The following is a 15,412-nucleotide window of genomic DNA, read 5'->3' as shown; positions in this document are numbered from 1 at the left end:
GGGGCGGGATTTTCCGACCCTGCTTGCCGCTAGGGTCTTCTGATCCCGCCGAAAGTCAATGAAATTTTGGCCGGGCCGCCACATCCATCGCCCACAGCAGGTCCCATCATGGCAAGGCCAGAAAATCCCCGCCGTGGTGTTGTTCCTTGGGCTTCTGTTGAACTTCATTAGAACAGTATAGGAGGCCAAGAACAGAGAGATCAGGCTGGGAGTGTGACGGAGGATTAAAATGGCAAGCAACTGAAAGCTTAGGGTCACAATTGCAGACTGAATGAAGGTGTTCAGCAAAGTGATCACCCAATCTCCGTTTAGCCTCCCAATCATGAGCAAAGAATACAATGTACTAAATTGATGGAAGTACAATGAAATCTCGGTTTCACCTGAAAGGCGGGTCTGGGGCATGGGTGGTGGGAAGGGAGGAGCTGAAAGGACAGGTGTTGCATCTCCTGTGCTTGCACAGAGGATACTGCGAGGCTGGAAGGTGGTGTTGGAGGTGACGTAAGAGTGAGCCAAGGTGTCGTGGAGAGAAAAGTCCCTTCAGAATGCAGAAAGGGGAAGGGAGGGAAAGATGTGTTTGGTAGCTGTATTGTGCTGGAGGTGGCAGAAATGGTGGAGTTGAATGCAGAGGTTGCTGGGATTGAGGGTGAGGACAACAGAATCCTCTTGCTTTTTGTGAGGGAAGGAGTGAGGTCAGTTGTGCGGGAAATGGGATGGATGTTGCTGAGGACCCTATCACCCACAGTGGGGGCATGGAAGGGAGGGGAGGCCCGGACAGGATGTGGGGAGAAGGGATTGGAAGTCTTGAACAGGCCAGTTGTAGGGGAGGAGTGGGGAGAACCCACAGGACACAAATCTTGGGGTGGAGGGGTGCCCAATGTGGAAAGGGGGCCTTGAGGGAGGCACCTGCCCTTCCCCCCGAGGCCCAAGCTGGATGACCTGCCAGGCATACCCCCCCGACCTGAACTCCTCCAGCCAGCCTCAAAATCAAAGCTGGGTGGGAAGCAACCTTTTAGTGGCCAACTATTGTCCATTTAAGGGCCTCATTTGGGGATGTAAAATTGTGGACAGATCCGGGCCGGGAGAAGAGTGGCAGGAAGGTTACCCGCAGAATTTTATGAGCCCCTCCCCCATCACCACCCCCCACCACCCCCCCCACACCACCACCACCCCCCTGCCCCCCGCCCCCCCCGACCTGCAAACACACTGTAGGGTGACCGTAAAATTTTGCCCCTGATATTGGGTTGACATCATTTAGTTCAGCTAGACCTACTATTTAGGTATTTAGGGCTCAATCCGAAATTGGGCAGGACATCTATGTTTTAAGCCATTTCTGTTTTGCCATTTTTGTTTATTTTCACTTTGCAACAGATTCACACCCACCCCCTTCTCTCCACATGCCCCTGACCCATTTCTAGTACATTGTGATTTGTATTTTCACTATTTCAGTGGCATCTCAGCAAGAAGTCAGAATTAGAATCAATTGCTTTAATATTAGCTCTTCTGAGAAAACTACGGATTTAAAAATATTTGCCACCTTGACCCATTTCTCCAATTTGATTTTATAATATTTAATTTTGGAACTTACAGGAAAAAGAATTGGAGTTTAAATGGTGTTTCATTTTAAATGGTTTTCAGAGTGCTGAGCACCTGCATGGACATGCCTTGCACAGGCAAATCCTATCTGTGATATTATGGAAAAATGTTAAGTGGGAGTTAGCACAGATAAATCCATTCTTATAATGACAGATGATGAACTCACAATGGTATCTAGCCTTAAATAAATCTATTAGATCAACTTACTTTCCATGAAGCAGACCTTTGGTATTCTAAACATTCTCCATTGCTCTCTCCCAGACAGTAATTTGGCTTCTATAGTCTTTGCTGCTTGAAAATTTTGAGAGGGTGTTTGTCTGTGAGTGGCTACAGTGTGAGGGGGGATTAGTAGTAGTTTAGTAGTTTGGCAACTTTTCCTATATACCAAATTCCAACTCTTATTTGCCTGTGTTTCAGTGTAAAATACATCAATTGCAGAAAGAATAATAAGTATATGGACAGCAAGTGTGAAACAAAACTGAGGTATTCATTTTGTTGGTGTGTGGAACCAACTTCACAAGGCGTTGTTTAGGGTGAGTTGCTACAGGTCATAATTTCAAAATAAGAATGTAAGAACATGTAAAGTGAGAATAGGCCATTCAGGCAGTGGGTATACTCCATTCAGGGCTCATGTAAAATTATTCTGTCATGCACTTAATTCCATATCCTGTCTTGGTTTTAGGTCCAATATTCTGTTATGGATGTGCCTTCAATAGCCTGTCATGGAATTCCCTCCTGTATTCTGCCATCTCAGTGTTAGGACATCGCTGCATGTTTCCTCAGGGTAGTGTCCTAGGCCCAACCATCTACAGCTCCTTCATCAATGACCATCCCATAAGGTCAGAAGTGGGGATGTTGCTGATGATTGCTCAATGTTCAGCACCATTCGCAAATCCTCAGATACTGAAGCAGCTCTTGTCCAAATGCAACAAAACCTTGACAATATCCAGGTTGGGGCTGATAAATGGCAAGGAACGCTTGTGCCACACAAGTGTTGGCAGTGATCATCTCCAATAAGAGAGAATCTAGCCATCGCCCCATGACATTCAATGGCATTACCATCACTGAATCCCACAATATCAACATCCTGGGGGTTACCATTGATCAGAAACTGAACTGGACCAGCCATATAAATATTGTGGCTACAAGCACAGGTCAAAGGCTGGGAATTCTGTGGTGAGAAACTCACCGCCTGATTCTCCAAAGCCTGTCCACCATCCACAAGGCACATGCGAGGAATGTGACAGAATACTCTCCGCTTGCCTGAATGAGTGCAGCTCCAACAACACTCAATAAGCTCAACAACATCCAGAGCAAAGCAGCCCACTTGATTGGCATCCCATTCACCATGTTTAACATCCACCCCCTCCACCATGGATGCACAGTGTGTACCACTTACGAAATGGACTGCTGCAACTTGTCAAGGTGCCTTCGACAGCACCTTCCAAACCTGTGGCCTCTATTACCCTAGAAGGACAAGAGTAGCAGATGCATGGGAACACTACCACCTGTAAATTCCACTCCAAGTCACACACCATCCTCACTTGGAACTATATCACTATTCCTTCACTGTCACTGGGTCAAAATCCTGGAACTCCCTTCCTAACAGCACTGTGACTGTTTCTACAGTTCAAGAAGGTGACTCACCAGCACCTTCTCAAGGGCAATTAGGGGTGGGCAATAAATGTTGGCTAGCCAGAGACGTCCACATCCCATGAAAGAATAAAAGTAATTGACTTGAGCCTAGAGTTTGCCAGTACTATCTAACTAGGTGAGCTCATACCAAATTTGGGGTTTAAAAGGTTTCAAAATTACATCAATTATAATTAGATCTATAATATGATATAATATGTTGGCAATAAAACACATGTAATTGGATTTGGCCCAGTGTTAAACTCATCAAAGTCTTAAACCCTTTAATATTATGCATTGAATATGGTTGAAAAGTTGCTAAAGATTTCAAAAAATTGGATGGTTACACAGAGAGACGTAATTATGGATTACGATGTCACAGTTCTCCCTTTGAGAAGGAAGGGTAAAATATTGGCTTATTTAGAAGATTATACTTTATTAATGTAGGGCTTTTTGATTTCAGCTATCAGATCTGTAAAGCAGTTGGCTATTAATGTAGCAGAATCTGCTTTCAACAAATTTGGCCAGATGATTAAGCCTCCAACGTGCTGTCATATTATGAAGAGTGAGCTACTGTGTGTTGCAGAGTAGCACAAAATTAGCGACTAACAGCGTAAAGCATACACTTAGGATGAGGTGAGTGGTGCTAAATTAATGAGTAGAAGTGAAAACTATAACGTACAGTTGGCCATATTTAGTAAGCACAAGAAAAATCCCTAAGAGTTAACACACAAGGGAAAAAATAAAGTCCCCATATCTTAACATGGGGCAGAATTTTCCATTCTGGAAACTAAGTCCGATGGCGGACAGGAAGGTCGGAATGATTCCCGTTGGGCAGCGAGCGGGTGAACACAAGCAATCTTCCGGCATTTCAGCTCATTAATTATGCATAAGCAAGACGCTCAGTGAATCTCATTTCAGGGCGAGCAGGAAGTAGTCCACCCTGCTGTTATCTCATGGGGCCAAAGGTCTTGGCGCCATATTTAAAGGGCACCTAGACAGACATTCACTCATTGCAGGCCAGAAGCTCCACATTACTCCTCCAGAGTCCTTGCAGCAGCAGCTTGTACTGGAGAAGCTCACAGATGTAAGCAACCACATCCCTGGACATATAGGGGCCGCATCCAGCATTGCCTTTCATTAATCTCTAGATAAGAGCATCACCGGCAACATACCCATGGTCAAGCCAATACTCGTTGTTGCAGTGTTCCATGTTCAACAGCCTCTTGATCTTATAGAGGCCTCACTGCCTCTTGCTGCTCAGGCCCTTGCTGCTCCTGGCCTTGTGCGAATCGGCAATGGGCTCTCCTTCTCCTCATCTGGATGAGAGCCATTACCAAGGCAGGGTTGCCTGTAGCATTGATGCCTCAGTAGATGTGTTGGCGAATTGAACTGATACATTTAGTGAGCATGTCCTTTACAGGTTTCCCTCCATCTCTAAGCCAGAAGGCAAGTGCTAAGCCCTTCACCTGGCCTCCATCTAGACATGGCATCCCCACCCTACCCCTTCCAGGTAAAGGGCATCCTGGAGGACCAGGGATGGGGTGTTCCTCCCATTCATACATGGCTGAACATGGAAACATTGCTCTTTTACCAGAGTGATGAAAGCCATGTGCAAGAAACCTCACACGGACACTTTTCCACTTGTCTCCACCACCCTTGAAACTTTATAGAGGGACCAGTGTGTTGGCAGCAGAGAAAGACTAACTACATGATCCCTTGTCAGACATGACTATTCACTCAGGAGGATGGTGGTTTGGAGTCACGAGTTTGCTGCCCTCCACCAGCTGTACCCCTTGGAAGCATCTACCACCCTCCCTGCCTTCATCCCTGCCTCTGGCTGCAGGCAATGGCAAATGGCACAGAATGAACAGCAGTCCACATCTTGCTGGGATCTCGATGTTATGAGACCCTTGAGTCAGGGACAAACCTGCTGCAATGCGAGCTTTACCACAGAGAGGAGAACACAAATGAACATCTTTGCTTCATAATTATTAGGGTGTCCCTTTAATCGGCCACTTGTGCTGACCTTGAACTCCACCCACCCGAAAAGACCCTCCTCCCACCTGGAGGAATCTCACTGACTGACTAACTGCATGGTCAAGGTCAGTTTGGAAAAATGGTGCACGTCACCCTTCAAACTCATTCTGCCACCTTCTACCCTCCCCCGTTACCCACCAACATCCCCCATCACCATAGACCTACCCAATATTACCATTCCTCTCCCCTGTGTCACCTTTGAACCACCCTCGTATTACTCTGGACCCTATCATGATCAACTTCCACATGCCTTTCCTCCCCTCAAAGCTGACAGCCATTACTGTCCCCGTGCCCACCCTGACCCTGCTGTTATCTGAGCCACCTGCCTCATCCTCCTCCATGACCCCATGATGAGACCTTCGCTTACCAAACTCTCACCCTCAAGCTGCCAGCCTACCACATTCCACTCCCCCACCTCTGATTGTAACTGCTCCCCCCTATCACTAGTACCCTGAGATCTCCCCCAGGACCCCATTGTCAACACCACCAACTCCACCCTCTAAGGCACTCCCCCCACTTCCCTGGACATTCTCCCACCCACCACTCCCCCGGACACTGAACCCATCCCCAACTTCCCCCATAAGCCTGCTTCCCCTGTCCAGCCTTCATTATACCTTTCCAACCTACAATGCCCCCCATCACCATTCCATCCATCGCCTGCCTCCCCTGTCCAGCCTTGGTGCAGTGTTTGCCAATGGCACTTGAGTGAAGTTATCGAGGTCCCAAGGAGAAAACAACATCTACAGTCCTCAAAGTTGTGGAAGAGGTGAAGCTCACCAGATGCACGCCACTTGTATACTGTCATAAAACTGAACGTTCAAAATTATTGCTAGCAGGGAACTTAATTTGGAGGGTGAATTAATTCCGGTGAGGTGGCCTTTTAATGAGTATGCATGATATGCTAATACATGCAAATGAGGTTTCCGACATTCACAGAATCACAGTGCAGAAGAGGCCCTTCGGCTCATCGAGTCTGCACTGACACGTGAGAAACACCTGACCTACCTACCTAATCCCATTTACCAGCACTTGGCCCATAGCCTTGAATGTTATGACGTGCCAAGTGCTCATCCAGGTACTTTTTAAAGGATGTGAGGCAACCCGCCTCCACCACCCTCCCAGGCAGTACATTCCAGACTGTCACCACCCTCTGGGTAAAAAAGTTTTTCCTCACATCCCCCCTAAACCTCCTGCCCCTCACCTTGAACTTCTGCCCCCTTGTGACTGACCCTTCAACTAAGGAGAACAGCTGCTCCCTATCCACCCTGTCCATGCCCCTCATAATCTTGTACACCGTGATCAGGTTGCCCCTTAGTCTTCTCTGCTCCAACGAAAACAACCCAAGTATATCCAACCTCTCTTCATAACTTAAATGTTTCATCCCAGGCAACATCCTGCAATCTCCTCCCTTGCCTCCCTCAGCAGCCAGGGACACAAATCATCTGGACCTGGAGATTTGTCCACTTTTAAGCCTGCCAACACCTCCAATACCTCGTCACTCCCTATATCAATTTGCTTAAGAACCTCACAGTCTCTCTCCCCAATTTCGATACCTTCATCCTCATTCTCTTGGGTGAAGACAGATGTGAAGTATTCATTCAACACTCTAGTGATGTCCTCTGGCTCCACCCATAGATTGTCCCCTTGGTCCCTTATGGGCCCTACTCTTTCCCTGGTTATCATCTTCCCATTGATATACTTACAGAATATCTTGGGATTTTCCCTACTTTTACCAGCCAGAGCTTTCTCATATCCCCTCTTTGCTCTCCTAATTGCTTTCTTAAGCTCCACCCTGCACTTTCTGTACTCCACTAATGCCTCTGCTGATTTGCTTCCCTTGTACCTGCTAAAAGCCTCTCTTTTCCTTCTCATCGTAACCTGAATATCTCTGGTCGTCCATGGTGCTCTGGGCTTGTTACTCCTTCCTATCACCCTAGAGGGAACATGTTGAGCCTGTACCCTCCCCATTTCCTTTTTGAACACCCCCCACTGTTCCTCTGTAGATTTCCCCACAAGTAACTGTTCCCAGTCTACCTTAGCCAGATCCTGCCTTATTTTACTAAAATCCACTCTCCCCCAATTCAAAACATTTTTTTGCAACTTGTTGGTTTTTTGTCCATAACAAACTTAAACTGTACCATGTTGTGGTTGCTATCGCTAAAATGCTCGCCCACCACCACCACCTCAGCCACCTGTCCGGCTTCATTCCCCAGAATTATGTCTAGCAATGCACCATTCCTTGTTGGACCCTCTACATATTGGCCTAAAAAATTCTCCTGTACACATTTCAAAAAATCCACTCCATCCAAGCCCTTAACACTATGTCTATCCCAATTAATGTTGGGAAGGTTGAAATCACCTAATATAATTACCCTATTGTTTTTGTTTTTACACACCTCCACAAATTGCGCATATATTTGCTCCTCAATTTCCCACTGACTATCTGGGGGTCTATAATAAACACCTAACAATGTGGCTGCCTCTTTTTTATTCCTAAGCTCTACCCACAAAGCTTCATTCGATGCCCCCTCCAAGATATCATCTCTACTTACTGCAGTAACTGACTCCTTAACTAATAATGCAATGCCTCCTCCTCTTTTACCCCCTCCCCTGTCTCGCCTGAAGATTCTATATCCCGCAATGTTGAGCTGCCAATCCTGCCCTTCCCTCAACTACGTCTCAGTGATGGTTACTATATCACAATTCCAAGTCTCAATCCTCACCCTTAACTCATCTGTTTTACCTGTAATACTCCTGGCATTAAAGTAGAGGCCATCCAGCCTTGCCTTACTCCCTTGAAGCTTAGTACTCACTCTGACTTGATTGTTTTACTGTATTACGATGTATCCCTATTCTGCTAACATTCTGTGTCCCCTCCCCCTGCTGAATTAGTTTAAACTCCTCCCAACAGCACTAGCAAACCTGCCCGCAAGGATGTTAGTCCTGCTCTGGTTCAGATGTAGACCGCCCCGCTTGTACAGGTCCCACCTTCCCCAGAAACGGTCCCAGTGATCCAGGAATCTAAAACCCTCCCTCCTGCACCAACTCTTAAGCCACGTATTCATCAGCGCTATTCTCCTATTTCTGAGCTCGCTAGCACGTGGCACTGGGAGTAATCCAGAGATTACACCCTGAGAGGTCTTGCTTTTTAGTCTACTGCCTAACTCCCTGAATTCTTGATGCAAGACCTCATCCCTCTTTCTATCTATGTCATTGGTACCAACATGTACCATGACCTCTGCCTTATCACCCTCCCCCTTCAGAATGCCCTGCAGTGTTCAGTGACATCCCGGACCCTGGTACCAGAGAGACAATGTACCATCCTGGAGTCACGTTAACGGCCACAGTAGCGCCTATCTGTTCCCCTGACTATAGAATCCCCTATTACTATTGCTCTTCCTCCCCTCCTGTACAGACAGGCTGCTTGTGGTTCCAGAAGCTTGGCTCTGTCTGCACTCCCTGGAGGAACCAACGCCCTCATCAGCCTCCAAAATGGAATACCGATTTGCGAGCGGGACCCCAGGGGACTTCTGAACTACCTGCCTGTTTCTCTTGGACTGCCTGGTGGTCACCCATTCCCTTCCTTCCTCAAGTCCCTTCATCTTCGGTGTGAACACCTCCCTAAATGTGCTATCCATGATGCTCTCAGACTTGCGGATGCTCCACAGTGTCCCTAGCCGCCGTTCCAGCTCTGAAACCCAAGCTTCCAGGAGCTGCAGCTGGACACACTTCCTGCACACATACTGGTCCCGGGCACTGGAAATGTCCCCGGATTCCCACATGGAGCACAAGGAGCATGCCAAGGCTTTGAGCGCTCCTGCCATGACTAATCCCTTTAAATTAAACCTTTTAAGTCAATTACTCTTGGGCCCTTCTTTCCTGATCCTCATTACTGTAGAATATACAAACTATAAACCACAAAAAGACCTTAAACTATAAGTGATTAAAGTAGTAAATACCTTACCCATTACTTACCAGTGATTCCTTTCTCTTGTAGCCTCTACTGCTGCAGCAGGGCAAGACCCACGCTCTGAAGACTTAAGAAGTTGGATAGCAAGGAAAAAATGCAAAGAGCACCTCATCCCCTATGCACCGAATTCCTGCTTTGCACCAAATTGCCAATACCCACTTTGGCTGTGTCACACTGTCAGCTGAATCAGCTACCTTACCAACCTTTTAACTAGACTACTGAACTTACCTTTAACCCATCTTGAAAGTTGCAAGAGCAAAACTCCAACAGTTTATGCCACCATCGGAAAACAGATTTTTTGCCTCCACCCAAATTAAACGCCCCCGCCCACCGCAATCCCTGCTGCTGGCAGGAGCAGAAAATTCTGCCCATGGTATTCAAAGTGGAAACATGATTTAAAATCCAAAGTTCAGATTACCTCCTTTAATTGTGGCATCAGAGTGAGTCAACCTGGACTGCAGATTTCTCATGGCCAGGATTTCCGGTCAATGAGCGGGGCGGGGCCCACTCACCGAAATCACCCCTCCTCATTTCAATTTTCAGGGAGGCGGGGGCCCAGCAAAATCAGCTGTGCGCCCGCTGACTTGTTAATAGCCAATTGAGGCCATTGACAGAGTCATTAAGCTAATTAAATGACCTGCCCGCCCAACCTTAAGGTTGGCGGACAGGCCAGGAGCCCTGGTAGGCATTAGAAAAAGCATGAAACCTCATCCACAGGCAGGATGAGGTTTCATATAGGTTTTAAAAAATGTAATTAAAGTATATTTAAAAGTTATGGACATGTCCCAACTCATGTGACAGTGTCACGTGAGGGGACATGTCAGGGAATTTTTTTTTCTATTTTTCAAATTTTTTATTGTACAGCCGATCTCCCTGTGGCAGCACTTAGCCGCAGGGAGATGAGTGCGCTCTTTCGTGCGCATGTGCAAAAGAGCGCACTCTCGATTTTGGGATTCCCCCTGCCCGCACAGGGAACGCATAGCGAACGTCACGCTGGGCGGGCCTTAATTGGCCTGTCCACGTAAAATGGCGACGCGCGTCCAAAGGGGGGCGCTGATCGGAGGCGCGCCTCCATGCGCCCGCTCCTGATCTTCCCCACCAACGGGGGAAAAATTCTGCCCCATGTGTTAACACTGCTCAATTGTCAGCCATCAGAATCCACAATTTGAGGGAGACAAACTTAGCAAAGTCATTTATTAATTTTCCAAAAATTATAATAAATCTTGTATGGTGTGCATAAGGGTATGAACTACTGAAGTGTGGCAAAACCATTAATGTTTGAACATGGCTCTGGCAATTTAGGCTGGAAGAAATGCAGAAAGACATAATCTGTCATAGAGGGATCCTCGATCTTGTCAGATATACCCATTCAAATTTAAAATGACTATTAAGAGCCAATCAGAATCCAGAATCACCCACAAATAATTGGAACTTCCCAGTATGAAATGCATTAAAATATTAATTCCTTGAGAATTTCATGTACTAAATTTTGTTTAAGATCTACCAAAGAATTCAGAAGTTATTACTGTGATAGATGAAATCTTGGATCACAATGTTTTATTCCACCCCCACCCCCCTTCCCCAATTTGAGATGAAGATACATGGCTCTCCATTTACAATTGCATATAGAATCAGTTTGCTGAATTCAGCTTTGGAGCTGAAAGGAGGCGGGATATTAAAGTAATGTGAAATTTGATGAAGTGTTGTAAGATCACAGAGTTAGCCTTTATCTAAAACAGTTGGTGATTTATGCAAAGCAATTCAGAAGTGATGTCTGTAGCCAACAACCGCTTCAGAGTTTAACAAACTTCCTGTTACTTGACTTTAAGCTTTATGATGATAACTTTGTGCCTGTCAAGTTGAGAGATGGGAGGGACATTTTTCCACTCCCTTTGATGTAGTCCCAATGCTTTTCTCTGGCCTCATCCTCAGACAATTATGCCTTGCTCATCAGAGTAAAGTTTCTGAGACCAAAGGGCAGTTTGCAAATCACCTGTACTCCCCCAGATACTGTATTTCTTCTTCTTGAGTTCTCCATCCAAAGGCAGGCCCTTGGCGATAAGCTGCCAAATCTTGCAAAGTGCCATGTTATTTTTTACTATGGGTAGTGGGAGGGGGGTAAGCCCCGAATCTGCCTCAGCCAGAACGGGGATTGAACAATGTGTTGTTGATGTTAACTTGATTCGCACTCTAGCTGTCTAGCCAACTGAGTTAACCAGGCCTGTCACCGTATTTAGTGGCTTTTTAATTTATAGCTCAGGGTTTTAAAGCCATTTTCATTACTGATATAAAAATTTGGGCTGTTTCTCAATTTTTATTTTTTGCATCAAAAATTGCGGGGGTGGGTAGAGGGGGTTGAACCTTGAGCTCCAAAGACCCGGGTAGATTTAGAGAACACCTCTAAAACTGAGGAGAACAAGCAAGAAGTGAACAAACAGGCTCGGGTAAGCTACAGTAAATATGAAGGCAATCCATTCCCAAATGTCCACCCGTGCCTTCTTTGACCACCTGCACCCAATTTTCCAACCCCGGCCCTTGCTATCTGGTCAAATACTTCAGTGTTCAACCAGCCTACTCCATTCCTACTGGCACAGCTCAGCCATGGCGAGGAGCGCACTCCCACTCAATTACCCATCCCCGAGCACCACCGCCCTACTCAAGATACTTTTCCTCCTCACTGGCAGCAGATTTTCTTAGCATTCATATATATCCCAATCCCAAAGTGAATATAGAAGGATAGCTTTCAGAGAACTGGCACGGACATGATTGTCCGAATGGCCCCTTTCTGTGCCATCTTAGAATTCTAAAAGAAATACATAAACACATTGTAAGAAAATAAGTGTGGTTGATGTATTGCCATATTTGCTAAGAAAGTCATTTCTAAATCTTGCACATAAAGAGCCATCGAGGGCTGCATTTAACAGGTACTGTGGTCCCTGCCCCCATTCCAGGTGTCTGCCCTGCAGGCATTAAATGCCCACTGGTCGTGAATTGGCACTTCTGCCCCTCAGCAACAGGAAATCCTGCCTCAGAGAGCTGCTGGCCAATCAGAGGCCAGCAGTTCTCCAGTACCTGCAGCACCACCGGAAGCGAGGGCAACTGCCAATGCTGGAGCTGTGCTGAAGCCAGGAACAGAGGTAAGTCTGGGGTTCTCATCGGTGCCAAAAGAGAGGGGCATGAGGGGGCTAGGGCACTAGGGTAGGCAGGCTGGGGATGGAGGGGAAGCAGGGTGGCTGTTAGACTAGTGGGGGTGGGGGTGGGGGATGGGGGGGGGGGTGCGGGGGGGCGGAGGGGGGGTGCCTCTAGTGGACCCAGGGACCCGTTAAGGAGGGATAGCCCCCCTTGCCCATCACCAACCCATGCAGAGAAAGCTACTGGGCTGGACATTTCGGCTGGGATGTTCTGGCCCCATCGTTGCGGGATCCGCTGCGGGAGATTCAGTAGCCCAGCCAAAAGTCCATTGACTTTCGTTGGGACTGGGTGGAAAATCCTGCCCTTAATGTGGACCTCTCCTACCACTGGTTAAACCCCAGAAGCAGCAGATAAGGCCCTTAAGTGCCCATTAATTGGCCATTTAAGGGCCTTAACTGGCCGATGTCCTCCCACAACTGGTAAAATTATGGCAGGGACAGCATCCATTGTATTTTGTAGGGCCCCCGGCCAGCAAGGTCACGGCCAGAGGAGCCATAAAATCCACCTCTAGGCTTTATTTTGCGCGCTAAGAGACTAAATTTAATTTAGTCAACTGCATTTAAATTTCTATTTAATATTCATCTTCCATACTTATTTAGAAACAATTTCATTTTATCACATTGTAAAACAATTTGATTGTCTACAGGCTCCAGAATCAACCTTACATCAGTGATGGCACTTCAAAAGTATTGGCTGTAAATCACTTTGGGATGTACTGTGGTCAGGCAAGGCGCTATAAAAATGTAAGTCTTCCTTTCTTTTAACAAGAAAAGCATTATCAATTGCTCCTGGTAGTGACCCCATACACTGTGCATCAGGAATAAATTAATACATATTTTCCATAATTGAACAGCAGTACAAGTTAGCAGATTTACTGTTACTCAGAGATTACATCAAGATGTTTGGACACAAGATGGCAAAATGGACCTTTCAAGGTCCACAGTGCAGATTGTGAAATACATGTGAACCACATCACTGAATCATCCAAATGTAATATATTCCACAAGCTGCCTCAATATTCATAACATAATAAAGTCACAAAGCTGAAAAACAAAGGGCAAATGAAACATTCAGCACACATACATATGCCAACATTACAAATTTGTGACTTAAATCACATTTTCCAAAATATCCCAGATTAGCCAATATTTCATTGATGCTTTAAATGGCTGAGAGTAGATGGGGCTTGTTTGTTCCATAATAGTTTCTAATAGTTTCCTGATAATTCATTGGGTTTGCGAAAAACATCACCATAAAATACTTTCTTGTTAAAGTGCAAATTTCCAATGTCAGGGCTGAGTTTTCTCAGGATTGAAGGAGTCCCACTGGGACTGAAAGCAGGTGCCGACCCTGCACTGACAGGTGGTGGTTCCACCGTTGAGACTGCAAGGTAAGGGAGAGGGTGCCTCTATGGTGAGATGCCCTCAAAGTCCAAATTGGCAGGCCCCATCGATTGGGGCATGTGAGGTCATAGAGACAGCTCCTTTCGCGAGAGCGCTCATGGCTGCCCACGTGGCCGTGTGCCCACTTTCAGAGATTCTTTTGATCACAGTACCTCATCCCGCTTGTGGATGAAGTTTCGCAAAAAATCCAAAGGCTGCTTGGCCTTTTCACCTGCCTACCAACCGTAAGGTTGGACCGGCGGTGAAAAATTTAATTCAGTTTGTACTTTAATGACCTTGATAGGCCTGTTAATTGCCGGCGGGCACGCTGCCCACCAAAATATCGTGCAAGTACGCGATGGCATCGGGACGCTCGCCCAACATCATCCCGCATCATTTTACACTCGTTCGGGTCCGTCACGCGCCCGCTTGACGAGCGGAAGATTCTGCCCATTCACTATATAGCATATGGTGATATCACTAACATGAGAAGGGCAATTTCCAACTTTGACCCAAAATGGATATGAAGTCAGAAGAGGTGATGTGCTGCCCACCCCGTACCAATGTTCAGAAGCTCAAACTGTTCTCAGGTTTAGGCCTCATCCGAGAATTGAGTGCTAGCAGGTAGCTCGCCACAGCATAGGGCAGGAAATACCGCTGCTCGTACTAAAACGTAAAATGCTGGAAATACTCAGCATCTTAGGCAGCAGCTGTGGACAGAGAAACAGTTAACGTTTCAGGTCAATGACCTTTCATCAGAATCCTGCAGGTGCTTCATGGACAAGCCAAGCCAGGATTGATTCTTGAACGAATTGCAGGGTTGGTGGAAGCAGGCAGCTGATTATTGTGAGGGCCCAATCAACAGCCAATGGTTGGCTGTATTTCTGATTCTCCTGGCCCCAGAAAACTCCTCCCCAAAGATTTCTAGGCCTTTTCTGGAACAGCCCTTTGCAGTCCCTTCAAGGGCCCTTGGTTCGGCCACGCACCAGCTTCCACAGAGCGAGGATTGTGGCAGTGCATGCTTGGCCCGTTGCAATGGGCCACCTACATCTAGCATAGGACGCCCATTTGCATCGGTAAGCTGCCTCCTAGTTGTTCCAGTGGCTATGCACTGCGCCTAATTTAGTTGTATCAAGGGGCCTTGGACACCGAAGGAGCGTACTTGTCTGAAGTGATAGGGGAAGTTGTTAAACCATATTTTTTTGGAGTGGGGTTTGGTAAACAAAGGGCAGGATTTCTAGGTCAGCGTGCGGGCACGATCTGTAGGCCCAGGAACGGCTGGGTAATGGACTGCTGACCACGATCGGCCCCCGGCCGCAACCTCACGCTGGATGGCCAATTAACGGCCAGCCAGCATGAATCGCGCACTGAAAGGCTCAGCGCTGCCGGGGTGGGGGCGGGAAGTGGGCGGGTGTTGAAGTCAGCGCAACGCGAGCAAGCGCTCACAAAAAGTTCCCTGAAGGTAGAGAGCTGCCCTAGGGAGCTGAAGTCTTGAGCAACCCACAATAGAGGTCACAGAAACCAGAAAAAAGTGTCCGAGCTTCATAATCAGTCACCTGAAAATGTACATAATGAAAATGCTGTCCACAGAAAATTATTTTTA

Source organism: Cetorhinus maximus, chromosome 20, assembly GCF_964194155.1.
Source record: "Cetorhinus maximus chromosome 20, sCetMax3.hap1.1, whole genome shotgun sequence".
Lineage (NCBI taxonomy): Eukaryota > Metazoa > Chordata > Chondrichthyes > Lamniformes > Cetorhinidae > Cetorhinus > Cetorhinus maximus.
This window is presented reverse-complemented; position numbering follows the sequence as displayed.